Here is a 22,021-nt window from a genome sequence, read left to right as displayed (position 1 = left end):
ACATACATATTGCAAACCAAAGAACTCAATCTCCAACAGGTGTTTTGAAGGTAAGAATCTGAGACAAAATCAGCTGAGGCCAGGGATCAGAGATGTTTTGTTGAAAATGAATATCCACAGTAACTCTCATTTTCCCCTATTTTTATCTGACATTTCAAAGTAGTCACTCACAAAGAGCTGAAGAAGCTTCCTCCACTCAGTTTCTAGAAATACCTCAATTCTCTCCCAAGACTCTCATGCACTGCTTGTTCTGAACTCAAAAGGGGTTCCATTTCCCACTTCTGCTTCTGCCACAGGACTCAAATACTTCCTACAATTTTCTCAGCAGCTTAGGAACAGCTGCTCAGTGCTGAAAACCTCTGCCAATACTCTCTTGATTGTGGATCAGCATCTCCCCAAGTGTGAGCACATCTCAAGTGTGTACTTGCTTCCATTATTTTTGTTACATACATGCACACTGAAGTAGCTGCAAGTCCAGACATAAATCATCACCTTCTGTAACATCAGCTTTGTGCTTAGATTCTGTCAAGACTTGGCTTCTTCTGTGCAAGTTCTACATTCAGTACAAGGCCTTGCCCACTGATCGTTGGTTCTTTGCAATTATTTAATTTAGCTCAAGCAACATATGAGGGAAAAGATATCTCTAATAACAGGGAAGCAATCATATTAAAGAAATAATAACAAGATCACCAGTAGGAAGGGGTTTTCATGATAAAGATGGCCACTATTGGTACTTACTTTTATCTTCTTAAAGACACAGGACAAGTACCAAAGAAATGATAATTCTATTCTAGCTATGGAACTGTGTCTATCTGTGTCCTGCAGATGTCTGTGTTGAAAACTGTGGGAGGAAGAATACAAAATTTAACACATAGCATCTCTCTACAGCTCAGCTACAGGAGATCCAGGACTAGCTAATGTTTCATGTTCTTGCAGATCCCTGTGACAGTTGTCATTCCCCAGAGTAAGGCTGCACCTCAGTGATCTAACTTTTCAAAGAAAAGTTCTTGAGTGTAGTCTGAAGTGCTGGCACAAACTCAATTTCTTTTTTTTTCTGAACCTTCATCACTTGAAATCTCTTTATAATCACTGCATGAGAAACACCTATTGCTTTATCTATGTCCTAAGCCTGTAGAGTCTGTCACAGGTTACTGATGAAGGGAAGGATTTCTCCTCCCGCTAGAAAAAAGTCTTACTGTGACCAGTGTTCCTGCATGTGAACGCATTTCTCCCCTTCCCAGCTTATGCCACTTGGACTCAGAAAATGTGTGCAGTGGAATGAGCTGACAGGGATATGAAGGCAGAAGCTTAAAGGACATCAAAAGTGTTAGCAGTATGAGCTCTGTATAAATAGTCTTACTGATACAAGTCTCCAAGCATCCTTTATCTTCTTGTACACAGAGATTAGAGGAAAGCTCAAATGCTTAATTGTATGTCAAGTGCACAGTCAGAGATTAAGGGTTCAGTATAGACTTTAAAAATGGAGTCTGCAGCACATCCATGCCTTGACAGAGACAATTCAGCTGCTCTTTTAAACACAAGGCTTCACTGTCTGTTACTCTGCACGTTACATTGCTCCTCACATCAAGGCAAAGCATACAATGGTGATTTTTCCACATTACTCTTAAAAATACTGATCCACTCAATTGGTTCATCCCACAGCTTCAGTGACAGACTGATGAGAAAGTTCTCTCTCTTAAAAGCTCTAAAAATAGCAGCAGGATTGGACTTCTGAAATTCAGATTATTTACAAGAAAGCAAATCCTTCTAAGTCCTTAGGTGCACATGAGATAGAAAGAATAGCAAGCTAAGAGTGGGCATTGGTGTAATGTGCTGGGATTCAGCAGAAGCTGGAATATCAGCTTGGTATGTGCTGAGCTAAATGAGCTCCAGCAGGGAAGAACACACACACACACACAATGCAGCAAAACAGAACTGGGTAATTTCCCCCCAACCCTGAGACTCCCACCCTTATTGCTGTGAAACATGATGTTCCTCATCATGCATTTAGTTACTGCATTTAGTTTAGAAAATGAAGCTAAGAAGAATAGAAGACTTAATTCCTTTTTGTCCTAAAAGAATCCCTATCAATTAATATCATCTCCAGGATTTTAAAACAGCTAGAGATACAAATGAGGAAATAAAGATTTGAGACATGGCTTCTAGAATGATTAATTTCATAATATTTTGAAGATACATAAGTACAGCAATTGTGTGTTTCACTTAGACTACGTAAGTAATTGAAAAGTCCTGCAGTAGGAAAGCCATTCAGTGAAATGAATGTGAAATTATCTAGTATTAAGAATGGTTCATCAATTTTTTTTTACATAAATACCCTAAACAGTAAGAAAAATCCCTTTCATTTAGTCAAATCAATTTAGTAAAAAAGACTTAGCTTTCTCTAGCCATAAATAAACTGTAACTACCTCTACAGTTAGGATTTTTTCTATAATTCAGGCAATATGAAAAATAATAATTAATAGGAAATACTCAGGCTAAACAAGTAGAACTAAAAGCTGATGAATCAAGGAAAGTGTCATAAGGAAACATGCAGCAGAATTGTACACACAAAAAAAGCAACAGCAACTAGCAGATATTCTAAGTTTGATGTTAAAATAGCCTAATTTCTGACCAAGTTCAACAGGATTAATTGATATTCAGCATCTCAAAGAAGTAGCCTATTAGTTCTAATTGCCACTGTCGTCATCATCTATTATTACATTCTATAGAAAAGCAGGACATGGAATTAAATAGCACTGTACAAACTAGGAAATTCATAATGCCAGGAAAAAACATATGGAAAAGGCTATTGATTGCAAAATAGAGCCTGGGGGTAGGAGAATAAAACCCTTCACTACACTGAATATTAATGTCTACAGGCAACAGCTTAAAAAAAAAAAAAAAACAACTGTGTCTGCATTTTTTAAACTTATGTACCAAATTCACATATGAAAAGAGCACCCATAAACTGAATGAAGAACAATCTCTTCTGAAACAAACAGCTCATCATGAACTCCCAGACAGGAAAAAGAGAGAGGAAAATACAAAAGAATTTGCAGTCTCCTTGAGCCTTAGCTGACAAACGTGATGACAACCTCACTCCAAGGAATTAGGACATATTTGTAGAGCTTACTGCAAGCTTCAGCATATAAATATCTTTCAATTTAATCTGCTGCAGAGAAAAATATTTCTATATTTTTTAAACATCTTAAATTGGATTCTGAAAGAACTTCAGAAATACCTGTATTTTTCCCTGCATTTTGTCATAAATGCCCTGGAAAGTTGACAGATACATTAAAAAAAAATCCTTTAAGCTATCCAAAAAACTATTCTCTTTTAAACATTTAATTTTTTTTCTTTATTTTAAAGACATTGATCAAAGTCCTCTGCTTTGCTGCAGATCAGAAGCCAGATGCATAGCAGAGCTGATTGGGAGTTGTTGCTGATTATTTTTAGAAACAAATGTTTCAGCACTTTGGACAATACCCACTGTCAATTTATTAGAAATTATTCAAAAACTCATGGAGAAAATGGCTCTGCCTGACTAGCAGGGCTGCTTATTAGCCAGAAATGCAAGGAGGAGAGAGAGAATTCTGTTCCTTTTGGCTCAGAATAAAAAGTTGTGGATGTCGAGCAGGAATGATTTCAATGAAGATCCTCAAGTTCATTTAGGTTTTATAGGAAGCACCAATGGCTGTATGGGAGGGAGGGAAAGAGAGAAAATGATGATGTGATGCAGGGAGCTGGTCCCACACCAAAAGATCAGTAGTGTTAGGGAAGACAGATGCCCCAACACATAGACAAGACTATAAACCACACAAAAGGAGTTTTAAAAAACCCAAGAAATCCCACCAAAACCAACCAAAACCCCACAAAAAAACCCAAACCCCTCAAGCCCCCCAAAACAAAAAACCCAACCAAGAAAAAAAAAAAAGAACCAAAACAAATGAAAAGGAGTTTGCTTGCAACCATGTTCTTCCATCACCTGCAAAAACCCAACTATATGAGCTTTTCAAATTGGTGGCTTAAGGAGTGACCAACCACAGTGCAAGAAGCAGAATTCTCACTTTCCCTGCTTAGCTTTGCAGAAACCTATTTGAAAAAAAAATGATGGGTTGATATTTTACGTCAGTCACTCTGCACTCAATCAGTCAGTGTGTCAGACAGGCAATATTGTGGTTTAACCCCAGCCAGCAGCCCAGCCCCACGCAGCTCCTTGGCCACTCCCCCTCCAGCAGGACCCAGGTGAGATTTGGTAAAGGTAAAAGCTGGAAAACTCCTGGGCTGACATGAAGACAGGGAGAGCAAAGCAAAACAAAGAATCAATTCAGTGCTTTCCCATGGCTGGGCAGGTGTTCAGCCATCAGGGCCCCATCACACAGAAAGGTGACTGGGGGACACAAACACTGTCACTCCAAATGTCCCCTCCTTCCCCCACTCTATACTGGGCACGATGTCACAGGGTCTCGAATATCTCTGGGGTCAGTGGGGTCACCTGTCTTGGCTGTGTCTCCTCACAGCCTCCTGTGCACCCCCAGGTCCCAGCCCAGCCTGGAAGAAGGAAAAGCAGGAAAGGCTTTGGCTCTGTGTGAGCCCCACTCAGCAATGACAAAAACATCTTTCTGTCATCAACCCTGTGTTCAGCGTGAATCCAAAACACAGCCCCACACCAGACAGTGTGAAAAAATTAACTCTAGCCCAGCCAAAACCAGCAGACATGCAATATTCACTCAAGTCAACTTTTCCCTTATGTACAAATATTTGGGAAAAACCTCTTGCTTTTCTGTTTGCTGAACCAGTCGATTAACCAGCACTGTTCTCCATTTCATGACAGACAGAATGAGCTCATTTCTGGGAGCTGCAGTCAGTACACACTGAAAAGCAAACGATCTGTGGGGAGATCATGATACTTGAAAATGTAAAAAGGCACAAGCTGAACTTTACCCAGTTGATAATAATTTGTTTTTTCAAGCACTAGCTTTAAAGTAAAAGTGGTGTGTCAAGAAAAGAAGCCACCACCAAACCGTCAAATATTTAAACTTGGATCAGAACTAAGCACATGCCACTAGCATTTGTGTTTTAATCAATACAGAAATGGATCTGCTTATGTGCATTGTAATATATGCAACCCAGAAACTACACTGCAACTACTATTTTCTTATGTATAACAATAACGTTTTCTGTGATTATGATCTCTATAGATTGGAGACTAAATAAAAGTAAGGAAAGGGCCCCCATAAATAGATTTCATCCAAAAGAGATTTAGTTGTAAAAACTTCTTGGGCAATTGGGCAACTTCAACAGTCCTGAACCTGACCTGTCAAGTTTTACACAGCTTATGTGACTGAATATCAACTCCACATATACAAATCCACATCTGCTTGATTAAATTATACTGTCAGTCTCCTGAAGTAAAGCCACAGCCAAATGGCCCAAAGTTATAAAAACAATCTCCAGCAGGAGGTTGAAAATCTGGCTCTGTACCTTCTCTGTAATTCAGATGATAGAATTTAAGCTCTCAAACAGAAAGATGTACAGAGAATTTATATTATAATTGCAGTTGCTACTCAGAGATAAGCAGTAAATGTTCCCATAATACTGTACCTCTGGAAAGTCAGACACTTCATAGAACATCACTCCAGCCAGTGCCACCCCTGAAAGCTGACCTTGGGAATCTTCCTGTCCTATCAGGCCTTCCACAAACCACTACAAGAATTTACTAAGGGATGGATTTGCACACATTGTTCTCAGCTCTTTCTATGAACTAATCCATCTGTTAAACACTGAGATGAAGGCACACACATCTATGGGAGCAAAGGCTTCAGCAAAGGCCTTTTTTTTTTTTCTATGTGGAGACAAAAAAGGAGAAACCTGGCTGAGAACATACCTGAAGTGCTGGAACTATATCACTTGACCTTGCTAACATGGAAGAGCAGCAATGAAGCAATGATTGTAATGGCAAGATTGTAGACAGGTCGACAGACTCACCATGCCTTGGCAGAGCAGGAAAAACGTGCAAAGGAGGAGCAGGGAGGAACTGCAGTCTTTTTCCTTCTCCTGCATGTCTATTTTAAACAGCCTGAAAAAAGCCACTGAAAACTTTTTCAGCTCCCTGCTCATTGTAGGTAGAGGTGTAAAGATGAAATTTGGCGTTTAGCTTTTATTGTACTTTTGCTCTCCCTTCTTAGGCCTTGGAAACTTTCTCCTGGGCATTACTAAGCTAGCCATGATGTCAAACAGCACAGTGTGTAGACTATGTACTCTGAAGAGAAATAAAGAGAAATACTTAAGCCTTATACATCATTTGCAATGTGCCCCAGTGCTTCAGTGAAGATAAAATATCCAGTATTCTTGCAGAAGGCCTTAAAAATAGAAAAACAGCTTTGTGATTGTGAAAGCTAGGAATAAAGTTAATTACAATAGTACATCAGAAGCTGAACTAACAAGCATAAGCATGATAAGCCACATACAGTCCTGTGATCTTCCAAATTTATAAATAGCTCCAACATTTTTTCAGAAATAGAAGGCAGATCTCAATGCTGAAGGTGCCAATCTCTTCAGTTTTATCTGGACCCATCTATCTACTTTGGGTTAATAACAACACACAAGGATCAGCATGCTTCTTGAAGCACTTAATATCTAAGCACACTTAATATCTATGAATTCACAGAATGAAACACTAGTTCCATGTGTAGAAAACTTGCTTGGGAATCCTATCAGCTTTGCAGGAAATTGCTCTGCAAGCAGCAGAGACAAGGAAGCATAATTTTCTTTGGGTTTTTGTCCTTTAATACCCTCAACTTGTGCAGCCACCAGCACATACCAGAGTTAGCCTAGACACGTGTATGCAGTTCTGTCAAACAGTGTAAAAAAGAAGTACTGTGCTAATTTCAGGGATTTTTTCCTCCAGCAGCCAAACTTTCACACAAGAGACAATTGGCTTCCCCTTGGGGGGCACCTCCTCTCAGTAGTGTTTTAATTGTCACAGGAATCAAAACTGTATCTAATTGCTTCATCATAGCATTGAAAAATCCAGCAGATGCTTTCAGAATCAATGAAAAAATGCTGAAACGATTTCTTATATGCAGTAAAATCTCTGTTAACAACAATGGCTGAAAAGAGTGTAAAACTCCCTTAATTTCTCCACAAAGGGAAAGGTCATTCCTTCACAAAATAAAATACCTCACCATAAAAATGTTACATATAAATAAAACCTTATAAAAGACAGGCCTTGTAAAATCAGGCCTTATTACTTCAGTTAAGCTAACAACGAACTTGATAAATTCCTGTGAGAACCTACCAACTTTCAGAAAAATGGAATCCTGTAACAGTAAAAATCTACTTATTCTCATGAGAAAGAATTCTAAAACTCTAACAGTTAACAGCACCTGTAACAACTATCCTAAATCGTTAAGAGAAAAATGCAAACATATCTAAAAACAGACACTAACAAACCCATAACCACCTCTAGCAAACTAACCAATCAAACAGGATACCAGCTAGTTACCAACCAATTACAACTAGACACAATACTTCTGAAAAACCTGATAAATGCAAAGCTATAGATAACAGACTTTTTTCACTGCTTAAAGAAGTCTATATTTCATCTATCTAATGCCAAATATAACGACATTAAAATTTATCCAATTACTCACATAACTTTTCAACCAAGACATTTTTATGAGGCATCCTTTTAATCCCTGCCTGTTTAATAAGACAAATAAGACATTTGGTAGTTTATTATACCAACAGTGCACAATTCATTTTTGTAACACAGCAACAATAAAAAACACAAATCAAACAGTCAAATCTCATAGCCTCCAGTGAAACAATATTTGGAATATAATTACATGCAGTACACATTTTGCAAAGGATGTAGACTCAGTTCCAAATTTAGCAAAATGTGACCAGGAAATAAGTATCTGGAACCTTACCACAGTATTTATTTGACCCTTTTCAGTCTTGAAATTCACTATTTGCCAAATGTCATTTCAGCTTATAAGAGTGTTAAGGCTCCTCTAGTTCTCTGCAAAGAATTAACTGCTCCATGAAGAGATGCTTTTAGAATCTTGCTGGTCTCATTTACACTGTAATTTATTGTAGTTACTCAAAACTTTATTCTTTCTGTGTAAGGTTTCCAAAGATTTTAAACATCCATGTGAAACAAATTACGTCAGTTTTTCATGCTTTAAATATACAGAGGTAGCTCAAAAGAATGTGAGAGGAGATAATCTACTTGAAAACAAGGTATCCCCCAGTCTTCTCTATGACCTTTCTTCTTTTACCAATACAAACAGTGCCAGCTTCTCCAGACTCTGCCCTTATGTACCTTAAAAACACCAAGAGATCAGGTATGGAAAGCTTTTGTCTAACTTACTGAAATCCTTTTTGGCTTTGCAGGAGAGAATTTAAAACCACACGAATTTACTTGTAAATATGACTCTGAACAAGCTTGGGCTGGGCCATAATTTAGTTGTGCAATGCAAAAACTCTACTACAGAACCCATGCAGCATCTAGAACAGATGGACGTATTTATTTTGAACCATTCTGATTTTAAAGGTTTACCACATTAGAAATTAAAGAGTTTCTAACCACCCTATCTACAATAATAATACTGCAAGAGAGACAAAGATCATACTTTGATCATGCAGCCACTGTCTCTATTTTTGTCTGCAGACACCATGCTGATATGCACATCATATTATTAACAGTAAACCAATGAACTACAAACTCTCATGGACTTCATGCTAAATAACTATAAAAGGAGTGTATAAATACTATTAAAGTATACTGCATCAAATATTTAAACTGCATCCTTCTACTGTTCTATATTGGTAATTTTCATGGATTAAGATATGTTTCTGTAGAATGATAGGATCTTGCTCTGAATGACCAGTTCATATTTTTAAATTAAATTATATACTGATGGTTAGATTGTCCAGTGAGAACATTTTTTTTTAAAGATACATTTCGTTCTTTCCACGCAGGTCTAGAACTACCTATCTCGGAAAAATAGGTTTCCTGTGAAAAAGAAATCTTCAAGACAAACAAAGACTTCCTGAAATTCCATGAGAAACTACCTTGGACAGTACTGGCTAAGAGAAGAAATACACTGGCCTGAAAAGCTCTGAAGTTTGCACTTTAGAGACATGGATTCAGTGGTAAGAAACAGATTTTAACGGTGCAAAAGAGAATTCCTCTCATTTCTCACTCTGGAATAGGACTTAGAAGTTTTTACTCTACTTCTAATATATAGCAAAAGTATTTTGCTTTCATGAGAACTGAGTAAATTAGTTTAGTTTACACTGACAAAATAAGTGATGAAAGCTGTAAAGGCATGTAGCAGAGGTAAAGAGCACTAACTGGAATGTTTATGTTTTCTACATCTCCAGGGCTGCACTCAGAGTATGTACCTCATGCCATAACAATATTGTTGTTACTGGGTAATATAATTGCCTGATAATAGACAGCTATTAAATAACCAATCCAACTAGAAATTAAATCTCAAAATGACAGAGCATTGCCTGTAATTACAACACAGTTCTACTTCCACCCACATTAGGCAGAGCTGCCCAAGTATCCTAATGCAGCACTTAATCTATATTAATTGTATCTTAATGAGGATTCCTAGGAAAAATTCAATATTGAAATTCAGACTACAATCAGATGGTACATCATCTTAAATCAGCCTAAAATGAACAGTAACCACCAGATGATAAATTCAAGAGTAAGCTGCCTGTAGTGGCAGGTAATGTGTCCCAGTTACTTGCAAAACCAAATGCCACTACTCTATAATAAGCCAGCTTCTATAAAAATACTACCACAGCAACAACCAAGATGGCACTTAAATAAAATGGAATAACATTTGTGTCTTACCACTCTGACTACAAGTTATAGTAACTGCATCAGAAAATTAAAAGTGATAACCACCTCCTCACTACAGCAAAGTTCTGGGACATGGCCTACATCCCAAAGAAGGCAGTTTCCTAACAACTCGTAGGCAGGAGCTTGTTGTGCTTTGGGTGATGCTGTCACCAGCCCTGCTGGAAAAAGCAGCTGCCTAATGCAGATGTGTAAAACAAACCAGAACCTGGAAATTCCTTTGCAAAGGAGGAGCAACCAGGAAGCTCTGAGAGAAAGGGTAAGAGATGCTTGGTCTTATTTACAAGCCAGAACCCCACCTTGCTCAAGTAGACACTGAGCTTTGGTAGGACCTGAAGGGCTCCCACAGTTCAAGACAGCAACACAACAGCACCTGTGACTTGAAGATTTAACCATCTAAACCAGGGCATCAGGGGACACACAGAGAAATAAGTTCTGTGAAGTTGGTAAAAGGCATATCCAAGAAGGAACTATTTTTACAAGAACAATCAATAGCTTAGAAGAAGTTTATACCATTAAAAAAAAATTATGCATGGTGGAATAATAGATAATTGAATTTCCTCTACTTTCTTCAAGTCTGCGGGTTCCTTTGTCTACTCTAATTTTTCCCTCTTCTGGACATTGAAAACCAAATCTGAACAGATTTATATAGTAGAATTAGACAGTTCAAATGTACAAACGACACACTGGATAAATGTGGTTTAGATTAGATACATAAGAGTTAATAGTATATACAGGGCTAACAGTATTACCTGAAATCAAGGTTGGAGAAGTTAAACCACAAGCCATGCAATGTTACGACTTCTGAGAAACAAGTTTAGGATATTTTTTCAGTTAAATTAGGCACAAAAGGCAAGATTAGGCAAGATTAGAGTCTAACTTGTCTTATGCAGGCACTGCTTATCTCTATTTGACTACTATCCCTAGCAAGAGAATGGAATTGGCTGGAGCCACTGCCCCAAATAAAATAATCACTTTTAAAGATTAAAGAAGCCATTAACATGGATTGACTTTGTCCCAGCAGAACAGAGCAATGCAATCTGCTCAGTGCTGGTGATCTGGCAAGGACAAATCAAAGCAGTCTGACACCCAAGTAGAAAGACAAGGACTCGCAGATGTTGAGTGCAGTGTCCAAACTCACAAGGACTTCTGAAGTGACAACAGTTCCAGAGGAAAAATTCTATATTCAACACATGGATACAGCTGCTTCTCTGTGATCAAAGTGGTACTAATACAATTCTCAGAAAGAATCCCAAAGGTTTTACTAATGCCATACTTAATCCTCGAAAGCTTAAATAAAATCCAGCATGCACAGAGGAGGGTGGAGCTTGGGAAAAAATGGTGCATCAGCTATAGAGAGAAGTGATGAGCTCAGCAATAATTCAAGAGCCTTAAGACAGTTTGGAACATAAAGTCTCACTTTGGAAAGGAAGAGACAAAATCTGTGTTCAAGCAGAGACAGACATGGAATCTACATTCAAGCAGAGACTTCTGGCAGTCAGAGACAAAAACAAAACAGAATAAAAAACAAAAATCGCCCCCAAAGCAACACAGGAACTGGAGAAATTCATGCTTGAAAGTAGGAAAGAAAGATTTGTGAATTCTAACTTTGCTTTTTTGCTTATCCACACACAATCTAGTCCATTTACACGTATTTGGGATGAAGGTTTGCTTGAAAGTAAACATTTTTCAGAAGATATTGTATTTGTTTTTGTTCAAATTAATCCTGAATTAATTCAAAACTGTCACATTTGTGACACACAAGTGCTTAGGCCTATCTGAGTGCAGTATGTGGGAACCCTCTGCCCAGAAGCTTGACCTGACACATCCGTACGAGGTGCAGAGATGATGTGAAAACTGAGATAACACAGAAGTGGGAAGCTGGGAAAACCAGGAGAAATGAAGGCAATAAAGAAGGCAAGACATGAGGCAGAATTATCATCGTGAGGAGGAGGGAGAAGGGCAATGCTTCCATAGCAAACTATGTGTCATTTCTCCCTGTTGCTGTTGAGAAAGTTCTTTGCAGTGAATATCAAACCCAAGGTTAAGCTTCTAAATTAGAAACAAATCCATTAAATGAAGATACCAGGGCAGATATAATGCCCATGCTGCAGTGGTATGGACTTCCAGGAGTTCTGCTGGGACTCCCTCACAATCACAATGAACAACGATGGAAAACAATCTGTGGTAGTGGAGAATTAATCTCTAAGAGGTATTTTAGAAGGTGTTTAGCAACTCAAAATTAAAAATACATTTCACATATACTTAATTTTAGGATAGTGTTCAAGACAGATGCCGTGGTTCCAAATCAAAGCTACAGACCACAGTTTCTCATACTTCTCATGTGTACATGGTAGAGAGTAATTATTTTCAGCTCCATTCAATTTGCTGCTTTAATTGCTGAAGGTCCCTCCAAGCACTTTTGTGGACCTCATGTGGCAGGGGAGGCAAAAGCAGTAGGGAAGAACCTCTCAATCCAGCACTGCTACCAAGGAAATGTTATGTTCTGTGTCAACAGTTTGGTTTAAGCCATGTGGTGACACTGAAGCTCTACAGCAAAACCAGTGACACAATCTGACTCACCATGATAGGTTCTGCTTGCAAAAGTCTCCCTTCTCTCCTGCATGCCCTAACTCATTTTGGTGAGGCAAATGAGGCAGGCATCCACACCAGCAAACCCACCTTCTCCCTGCAGAAAGGACAGAGAAGTCAGCAAGGCAAAGGCAGCTCAGAGCAGGTAAATACCATCCACAGCAGCTTGCAGCAAACATTGCTCTGTTCAGTGCCCTGACCAAGGGGGTCGCTCTGGGGATCTTCTGTTCAAGCCTCACAATGGGTTAAACCATGTCATTACAGAATGAACTGCTAAGAAATACAACAGCAAAGAAAAAAGCCCCAAACAGCTTCTGCAGTGACACAGCAATTGCAGCATCCATTTTACATGGCAACGATATGGATGGTTTTAGGAAGTTAGGCAGCATCCAAGCTTTAGGAAGCACAGATAAAGGTTCATTGTAGCCACAGGCAATAGGCATGCTAGTAGCCTTTTAATAATTTTAGTTGGTTTCTTTGGTTGGCTACACTTCACTGTTGTCAACAAGAAAAGAAATTAACATTTTTGTTTTCTTCACCACATCCTTATGCTCAGCATTCCAAAACAACTACGTGGCAGATGCTGGTTTGAGGGGTGGAGGGAGTGTCTATAGGTACTCACAGGAATGAGGTAGGTAGGCCCCTTTTGCTGTTTCTAATATGTTTGCCTATTTAGGAAGGCAGGAGGCAACTGTCCAGCTAATTTACTTCTGATTTTGAGTCTCTGCAGTATCATGTGCCTGTGAGGATGGAAAAAAGAATAGAATAAGTTTTACTGTTTTATTCCAAAAGTGACACTAATTTACTGTTCTGCATCCATTCTTCATACCCACTACACACTCTGACCCTGGAATACTTTTCTGTAGCACTATTATGGAAAAAAAAAATTCTGTGCTGTCTACATCAGATGGCAGTTTCTTAGGAATTCAGCCCCTTTCCCATTTGGCTTAGATAAACAGAAGAAACACACATCAAAATCCAGTTGAGAGGGTTGGTTTTCTACCAGTTTGACAAGTTCTGTCAGTGGCAGAACTGAGTATAATATTCCAGTAGATCCAATATTATATTTAGTCCCTTTCTATTTATAAAAAGTTCACCTGCAGATTGAAAACTACTCATTTTGTTCAAACAAGCAATGTGATTTAAAAAAACAATAACTCCAAAACCAACAAACACTGCAGACTGATCTAAAAGAATTCTCAGTATTAATTAAACTAACCATAAAGCATAAATCAAGTGATTTAATGAGCTTTATCTCAAGTGTTTTGCATCCTGACTGGATATGTGAGCACACTGCAGTTTATGTAGCTTTAATCTGCTTTACCTAATAAGAGAGCAAAAATGACCTGCACATTCTCTTCTTTTACAGCCTGTTTAGCAGTATTGTGACCAAATATAATTTTTTAATTTGACACTGACTGACTATTGTTTCTCTATTTAGTCTGTGCATCATTAATCAGAGTCTGAAAACATAATCTAAAGCTTTTGGGGCTTTCATTCTTAAAATTTTGAAATACTAATAATACGAATTGTCAATTCACACAATTCTTTCAAGTCATATACCTCCTAGTTACACTTTCTTCTTTATTAAAAGGAAAAAGCAAAATTATGTATTTGTGTAAGAAAATGCACATATTTGTTTAAATGTATTTCTTTTTTTATAAAAAGACTAACAAACTCTTTTCTATTTTCCTTTTCCACCCTCGTAGCTGTATTTTTTCCAAGTATATGCTGTTGCATGAATTTATTTCAACATAACACACCTTTGTTGGACATTTTTAAAGCCCTTACACACTACCTGCTCCACAGCTGAGCAGAGCTCACTGGTGAACTCATGTCAGCCACCTAGAGTAAAAAGTTCACTATTCTGTGGAACTGCACTGAAAAGGGAAAACAGCCATGGTAACCTGACCAGAAAGAGCTAAATAGTCTCCATATTCATACACAGAGTATTTCCAGGTGGTGGTCACAAAAGCAACATACTGAAGATCTAGAAAATGAAGATACAACTCCGTGCTGTTGGGAACTTGCATGCACGTTTTAACAAATTTGTACAGAATTTCACGTGCAAAATATTACTGATATTTTTTATTAAAGAGAACTTTAATTCTCAGCATTGCAGGAATTAATCAAAAAAGCAAAACTTAGACATTTTAAAGAGATGGTGCAGATACTTTTTTCACTCTTGCCAAAGTCTTTATTTCAAACCTCTAGACCGAAACATTACCCAAACTTCACCTCACTTTCACTGTAGTGTTTTTATTGTTAGGTGCAGATTGTACAAGCATACAGAATTATTCCAAAATTTTCATCAGTGAAAAAATGGTGCTCAAGATCTGTGAATTCATCTTTGCAACAGCAGCATTTCCTTCACACACACACATTACACACATCACTGAGAGCAAGTGGTGCATCAGTAATGCTGGGCTGGTGCCCTCTCATCCTGCTCAGCTGCTGCACACTCACAGCACTCAGTCACAAACAGCACACATGGAAGGAGTGTCTGCTCAGAGTGTCACTGTCCCCCAAAGTGCCCCTTGGTCTCCCTGCAGGCACAATAAAAACAGCTGTTCCAATTGCAGAAGTTAAAAGATAGCCAGAACAAATCTCTCTCTAGATACCAGGAAAACCCGAAGGGAAAAATTAATACATAAAGGTTTGCAGGGAAAAGTGTTTTGTAGTTTCTCTGCCTCCTGTTAACACCATCCCTGGATGTTTGCATGCATCCACTGGGTAATAAAACAGAGGTCAGGAAAATGAGAGAAAGCATATTGGTGTGATCCTAATTGGGTTTAATTCACATGGCAGCACAAACAATGGGCATGGAGATACAAAACGTGTCTTTCAATGAAGAGGCTAGAGCAAAAGCCACAGCTTCTTACAAGTGTGAACTGCAGATTTAAATGAATTGCAATTGCCAATACAAGCAATGAATTTGACCTCAGTGTTCAATTCTACATTCAGCTATTTGATGATTCATCCATAACGAAAGAAAAACAAATGGCACTGGAGTCAAACTGAAACGATCACAAGAATATTTTTCTGGAAAGAACATGAAACATTTACCGTAAGCTCCTATTAATACTTTCAAAATTCAACCTGCGTCTTGTTTATGGCATAACCAAAATGTGACAATCGCTGATGACTCATGAAGGTTTTGGTGACAGAAGCAGTATCAGCAAGACATTGAGAAGTTTTCTGTACAGTCCCTTTAGCTCCCAGAACATGTGTCACTTCGAGGCAGCTCTCTGGTTATGTGTCAGCCTCTGTAGTAACAGCATCAAGTCACAGAAAACACAGCAAATGTTTGACTGGCCAAAAGCTAGAGACACCTTTTTACAAGGGAAAACTCTCTTTTTAATCAAGACCTTGCACACTACACATAGATCTTTATCACAAAAAGCAAAGGCACTTTCCCAGGCCCACGCTAGAAAGATATCAAATCTCAAGTTTATCAATTATTGATAAACATTGATCTTTTGAAATCAAATAGGTACAATCTGAACTGAACAAACAACGGGTATTATTCCCAGTCTCCACCTATCTGCCTTATAGCAATTTCGCAGCAAAAGTCATCTGCACTGACTCAAAGATGATGCTAAAACCCAGAAGGTCTGAACAGGTGGATTCCTCTTCCTTCTCTGCACTGGTTTGGGCCACCTGGTGATAACTGCTCTGGTGATTGTCTGAGTGGTCTGTAAACATGACTGAGAAATAAATACAAGATCATAAAGCCTGTTTTTGCCTCCCCAGTACTGTGAACACCTACACTCTATTGAACATATTCATCTTTTAAAAACACTATTAAATAAGTATCTTTTTTCCCCCCTAGCCACTGAGAGCTCAGAATTCTCCATTAAATGAGAATGTATGTCCTTCATTCATTCATTCATTCCTAAGTGGCAGAAGATGAATGACTTTTGACATGTATATTCCTAATTTCTGATGGTTTCTAGCTAACTTATCTGCCCTAAATTTCTGAATCTTATACACAAGCAACCCTCTCAATAGTCACTGAAAGCCATCAACAAAGCAATTTACAGTCATACAGACACTTCAGTGATGGGCTGCAGTAGGAAAATCTATTGCTAGAGAGCTGCACAAACTTTAGCAATTCAGAGGAATGCACTGCTGCTAACAGAGCTACCCCTTCTGAAAGAATACAAAAGCAAACAATTGAAGTTGCTCTCTTACACTGCATCCACCACACAGTTTGCTGACTTCACAGGAAAACACAGCCATAGCTTCACCCTTCAAGACATTTTTACAACACTTCGTCAAGTTCATAGGGACAGCTTCACCTTTACAAATAATAAATGCAATTTCACTTTTAAAAGAATCGTATTTTGTTAACTGCAAAGCACACATCTGGATACAAAATCTGACAAGATCCCAACCCAAAATCAGACCACACAGGACATATGGATTCCTAAAGACTCACAGCATAAAGTGCAATCTCCTATTGATTTTCGCTTCATCTCATGAGACCCATTTTCCTTTAAATCCTATTTCACCTAATAAAGCCATTTCCCAGTTGCCATTCTCCTGATAATACTAAAAAAAGACTGACTTAAGAGGTTAGTGAGAGCTTCCTGTAAAAACTGGGAACCTGCTACTGCTTTATATATAATCACAGAGCCATTGTTTCTCTCAATCAGCTTCTTGGAACTGAGGATGGAGGGAGAAGAGGAGACAATGGCTGGGCTCCCCACCACGGTACAGCTGAGCCATGGGTGCTGCCCTCAAAGAGCCACTCAGCTGCTCCATCTGTGCCCACCTAGGATTCTTCTGGCAGCTCCTCAGGGGTGAGACATGGGCAGGAGGAAGAATGGCACATCAAAAACACCAAAACATGCACAAATCTGTGCTTTCCTCAGTGATTGCTTCTGCACTGTGAAATGCCAGCAGAGCCAGCCTGACCTCTGTGCAAGAGAAGGCAATTAAGGAAAAAGAAAAATGACTAAGGGAAATTCTCCCTATGATTTAATGAGGGGGGTGTGTGTGAGAGAGAATATATTTTGAACCACAGGCAATAACTCTTCTATCACTCAAAATAGGTACCTATAGCCCAGATGTCAATGAAGGTTTTCCAAAAGACAATTACTCAAAATCTCTTTTTAGAGGAAAACCAAAAAGAATTAAACCATCTTTCTTGTTTTTCAGAGATGCTCTAAGTGGAAAACATGATGATTATATGATGAGCTGTCACTCGGTTACAACCCACTCAGATCTATTACTGCTTGCTCCAGCTACTTTACCATTCAGTCATGTCAGTTACCTTTTATACTCATGGCACGCAGGAATTATCAAATGCCCCTTAAAACACAGGACAATCCTTGCCCTCAGAATCCAAGCTGATTTGATCTCTTTGTGCTTTATTGGAATTTAGGACTGCATTGTGAAAGAGAGTAGGAACCCTGTCTCAATATAATTTGAATTCCTGCATCACACGCATTTTCTCTGCCCTTCCTTTTGCTCTCTAGAAGACTGAGGTTACAGAGTACAGTGCACCATTTGCATATCAAAAGCAGTAGCACTTTACATAAAAACGAAAAGCAGGCAATTTTCTGGTTTCAGTGACTAAGAGCTCAAGATTTCCTTCCTCTGAACCTGTAACTTCAAATTCAGGTGTAACTCATTTCATCAAGGTTGGTTCAGATAAATATTTTTAAAATAAAGAAGCTTCCCCACTACCAGTGTTACCTGGTACTTTTTTGCCAGAGACATTTTCTTTCAAGACTCACTTCTTCTGGAGCAGTTAAAGACTTCACTGTCTTACCTGAAAGAACAAATGAGAAACATGCAAACAAGTTCAAGGATCACAAAGAAACAATTCTTATTTATCTCAAGTTATATATAACTTGTTTGAATGCTACATAGAGGGTTTCAGTATCTTCTTCCAGCTGGCCTTCCTGGGCTCAGATGAGTCAGATTTTATTATTAATAGAAGCAGGATGACCCTTTGCTCTTCCTTACACCATCTAACAAAAGAACACTTAGACAAAATACTATTCCAGGTTAGCAACCTTGCCCTAAGTTTCTACATGGAGGTGCCTTTTCTGAAGCAAATGTCCAGCCCTGGTGTTAACAGACACAGGCTGTCAGTGAACACTGTGAACTCTGACTTGTGACCTTCATCAAGCTCCAAGACACCCAGCCTTGACGCTTTATTATTGCACCAGTTTTTCTGAGCAGCAGGCACAATTGATTCAAGCACAAGCCCTCCTACCTGCTCAAGTTAACATGTCCCCAATTGTACCACCCCTAATCTTTATATCCTTGCTCAGATCAACTGCTGGGGACCTAAAACCACCATCCACCCCGCAGAAAGCAGGTGGGCAAATGAATACAACGATACAAAGATACTCACAGTTCTGTTTCTGAAAAAGACCCTTCCTGCACCTTAATAGGGATGTGCAGCCTAGTGCCTGGTATGCCACAGACAGGTGAGACTGAAGATAGAAGCTATGGTATCCCCAAAAGGGACAATAATTGGCTATCTCTGTGTTGCTCCCCTACCCTGTTTACTGATGGTCACGTACAACATGCAGGTGAGTGCAACATGGCTCCAAAACAGGTAAGAAAAAGATGCAATCATGTCCCCTCTCCCCCATAACGTGACTGTCAGATGTGACATCAATTTTAATGACTTTCTTGCCTAGAAACGTACCTGGCCACCCACGCAGGTAGACAGAGGGATGAGGTGGGAATGCAGAATGAATGACTCAGAGAAATCCCAGCTGTTTACCACAGTGTCTCACTACTCCCAACACCAACAGCAGTGGGTGGTGTTTGAGCTGTCCTCGACCCTGCCAAATCCCTCTTCCACTACTTCCCACCATTAGAAATGTTGATGTGTTTCCAAGTCCCACCATGAATGCATTACCAATTTCATGAGGAAGATCTATCTGCTTCAGATGGTTTAAGAGAAAAATAGGCAATTCTCATGCTCAGGTGAATCATGCTTAGCATGAGTGCACTGGATTACACCTTCCTTTGACCTTTTTATCATTCACTACTCACCTAAAACCCTTGTTAATCCTCAAAGATATCTGATCTGGTTCTCTATATGCCTTCAATTAGACCATTTAAAGAAACTGCACTGGATCAGAAACAAGATCAGTATCTAAAATCAGTCTCAGCAAATGTCCTTCCATTTTCCATCTATTTTTTACTTAAAGCACATAGCATAATGGCAAGCTCATTAAACACAACACAAAAGTGTTTATGAGTACTTTTTTTTTGCATAGGAATCTTAATCTCCTCTCCTTTCAAAAAAACGTTTCCAAATTCTCACACACGTTTCTGTACTAATGTTCTGTGCCCCACACGAAGCCAGCCCTGTCAGGACCATGTTTGAAGAGAGCAGGATCAGAAGAGTGGATGCATAAAGGCACCGTTGCCATCACTCCTTAACCCTTACAGGATTACCACTCACCTGAAATGCTCTGTCCTTTTATTGCCCTTTCAGCAACAAAAGGGAGAACCTCCTAGAAGTGCAAGTTTGGCTGCTGAAGTCACACATCTTACAGGGAATAGTTCTCTTAAATGGCTGCCAAAGCAGAGACTGAATTTGCTAGTTTTTTTGAGAAAACTACATCCATTTTTCTACAAGGACTCGCTTTTGTGGGTTCTAGATCTGTGCTGAGCCTTCCAAGACCCTGCAGAGCTGACATGCTGCACATTAGGAGTGCAGGAACCCAGGTTCCCCAGTCGGACTGCACCTGTCTGCTTGGAGACAAGGGTGAGAAAAGCAGCCTTGTTTCAGTACATTAGTCCTGTTCTCTGGCAGGCTACACCAAACACGAATGAAAGAAAAGGATTTTCCTATAAAACTGCATAAACTGGTAAGAGATAAAAAGCACACAGAACATAAATAAATACAGACACCTGGCAAGGACCAATGTGATCTAAGGTAGGTCAGAACACTGCTGGCAAGTTCACAAGAATAATCACATTCAAACCAAGGCTGAATGGATGCATGTGTTAGGAGTGAGCATTTCTCACAGCTCTGCTTCTCAAGAAGCATGGAGAAGAAACTTAAAATTCTCAATTCCAACAACATATACAAACCTCTTGAAAAAAAAATCCTAATTCAGCTGTCAAAACTGTCTTTTATGTCCAGCACCATCTTCAGTGCAATCCTGCCTTTCTGCCTGCCTGATGTATTCAGAGGTTGTTGCTGGAGTCACTTCCTCTTGTCTGTCCTATTTAACTAATGCAATTCAACAGAATAAAATAAACTATTTCTGCAATAGCAGGAAGGCACATAGTGAACTGTGGAATACCAAATCTACCAATTCACTTTATTCAGTGGATACAAATTTTACCCATAATACTTCTCTGTAACTGACTGACACTAAAACAGAACAAATAATTCAGTAATCACACCTGCACCCAGAACAGTCTGTCTTGTTCAGAACTGAGGTCATCCAGAGAGGGGAATTTGCAGTGCAGCTGCTGTACTTTACATAAACACAGAGCTTCCATGGAAATTTGAATGCTTGCTTCTCACCCATCCTCCTTTTCTTTTTTCTTAATATCATTTTCCTATATCTTTTGGAAAACCGTAAATTTTGTGGGCAGATGTGAGCTTTTTCCTCATATGAGAATGAAATACATAAAAAAAATATTTTATCTTGTTAACAACAGAACTGTCTGATGATTTTTAGTACGATATTAACAGAAAGTCCTTAACTATGTTTATAGCACAAGAAACAAAATTTTAAACTGCCTAACTCTACTTTTCCAAAAGCAGGCAAGACAGAGTTTTAAGGGACAAATGCCCAACATTTCAGATTAACTGTTCCAAGCTGATGTTTTATGCTTACACAATTATAGGGTTTAATTGGCAAAATGACCCAGGATGCACTCACTTCTTCACAATGTGAAGAAAAATTTACTCCAAAAATTACCCTCCTACTCCTCCTCCACATTTTTTATTATGCTAAATAGTATAGTTACTGTTATTTCTCACGTGCTAAATCAATATTATTTTCACAACACCCTTAATGGCTCCCTTTTATTAAGGGCATTCCCCAGTACACATCTTCTCAGTCCCTGTGAAAACCACATTCTAAACATTTCTCAAACCATGCTGGTAAAGTATGAAATTCAGATGTGATGTACAGGATAACCAATTTTACACTGACAGCTACCATTTACAAAGACAGTAAAGAGTCCTGCAACACAATTAACATGCTAACTAAACAGCAAGGTAAGTTCATTACACTATCTATGTGCTTGTGTATCATTAATCTACATCAAAACACATTTAAGCTCTCATTTTACAAATATCTCAGTAAGGGCACAGAGCCTTATTTACCCATGCTCCCGAAACAAGTTGCAAAGGCAGCTCTTTCAACATTGGCCAATCTAGGTGCTCTAACTGAGCCAAATCCACTGCAGCAAGATGGGAACCCTGCTTCGATAAGCATTCTTAGTAGGACCCATTCAAATTCTCATATATATTGGCAGAATAAGCACGAAGTTCAACAACAAAAAAAGAAAGTCTATTTGCATATTTCAGTGCGTTAAAATAATGCA

General features: G+C 38.8%; 1 protein-coding gene across 4 annotated transcripts in view; it reads right to left on the bottom strand.

The window, feature by feature from the left end:
* OTUD7A (OTU deubiquitinase 7A) overlaps positions 1-22,021 on the bottom strand; it is a 99,912-nt gene that overhangs the window by 45,677 nt on the left and 32,214 nt on the right. For 3 of the 4 annotated variants that reach the window (XM_088172430.1, XM_088172432.1, XM_088172429.1), the window contains exons 2-4: positions 18,179-18,254; positions 13,098-13,215; positions 12,467-12,572 (exon numbers count right to left, since the gene is read on the bottom strand). The gene's annotated coding sequence lies outside the window, so the exon portion shown is untranslated. The remainder of the gene's footprint in view (positions 1-12,466; positions 12,573-13,097; positions 13,216-18,178; positions 18,255-22,021) is intronic. The other variant, XM_088172431.1, reaches the window with a different exon arrangement.

This window comes from Sturnus vulgaris, chromosome 13 (genome assembly GCF_052056855.1).
Source record: "Sturnus vulgaris isolate bStuVul1 chromosome 13, bStuVul1.hap1, whole genome shotgun sequence".
In the NCBI taxonomy this organism is placed as follows: domain Eukaryota; kingdom Metazoa; phylum Chordata; class Aves; order Passeriformes; family Sturnidae; genus Sturnus; species Sturnus vulgaris.
This window is presented reverse-complemented; position numbering and strand designations above follow the sequence as displayed.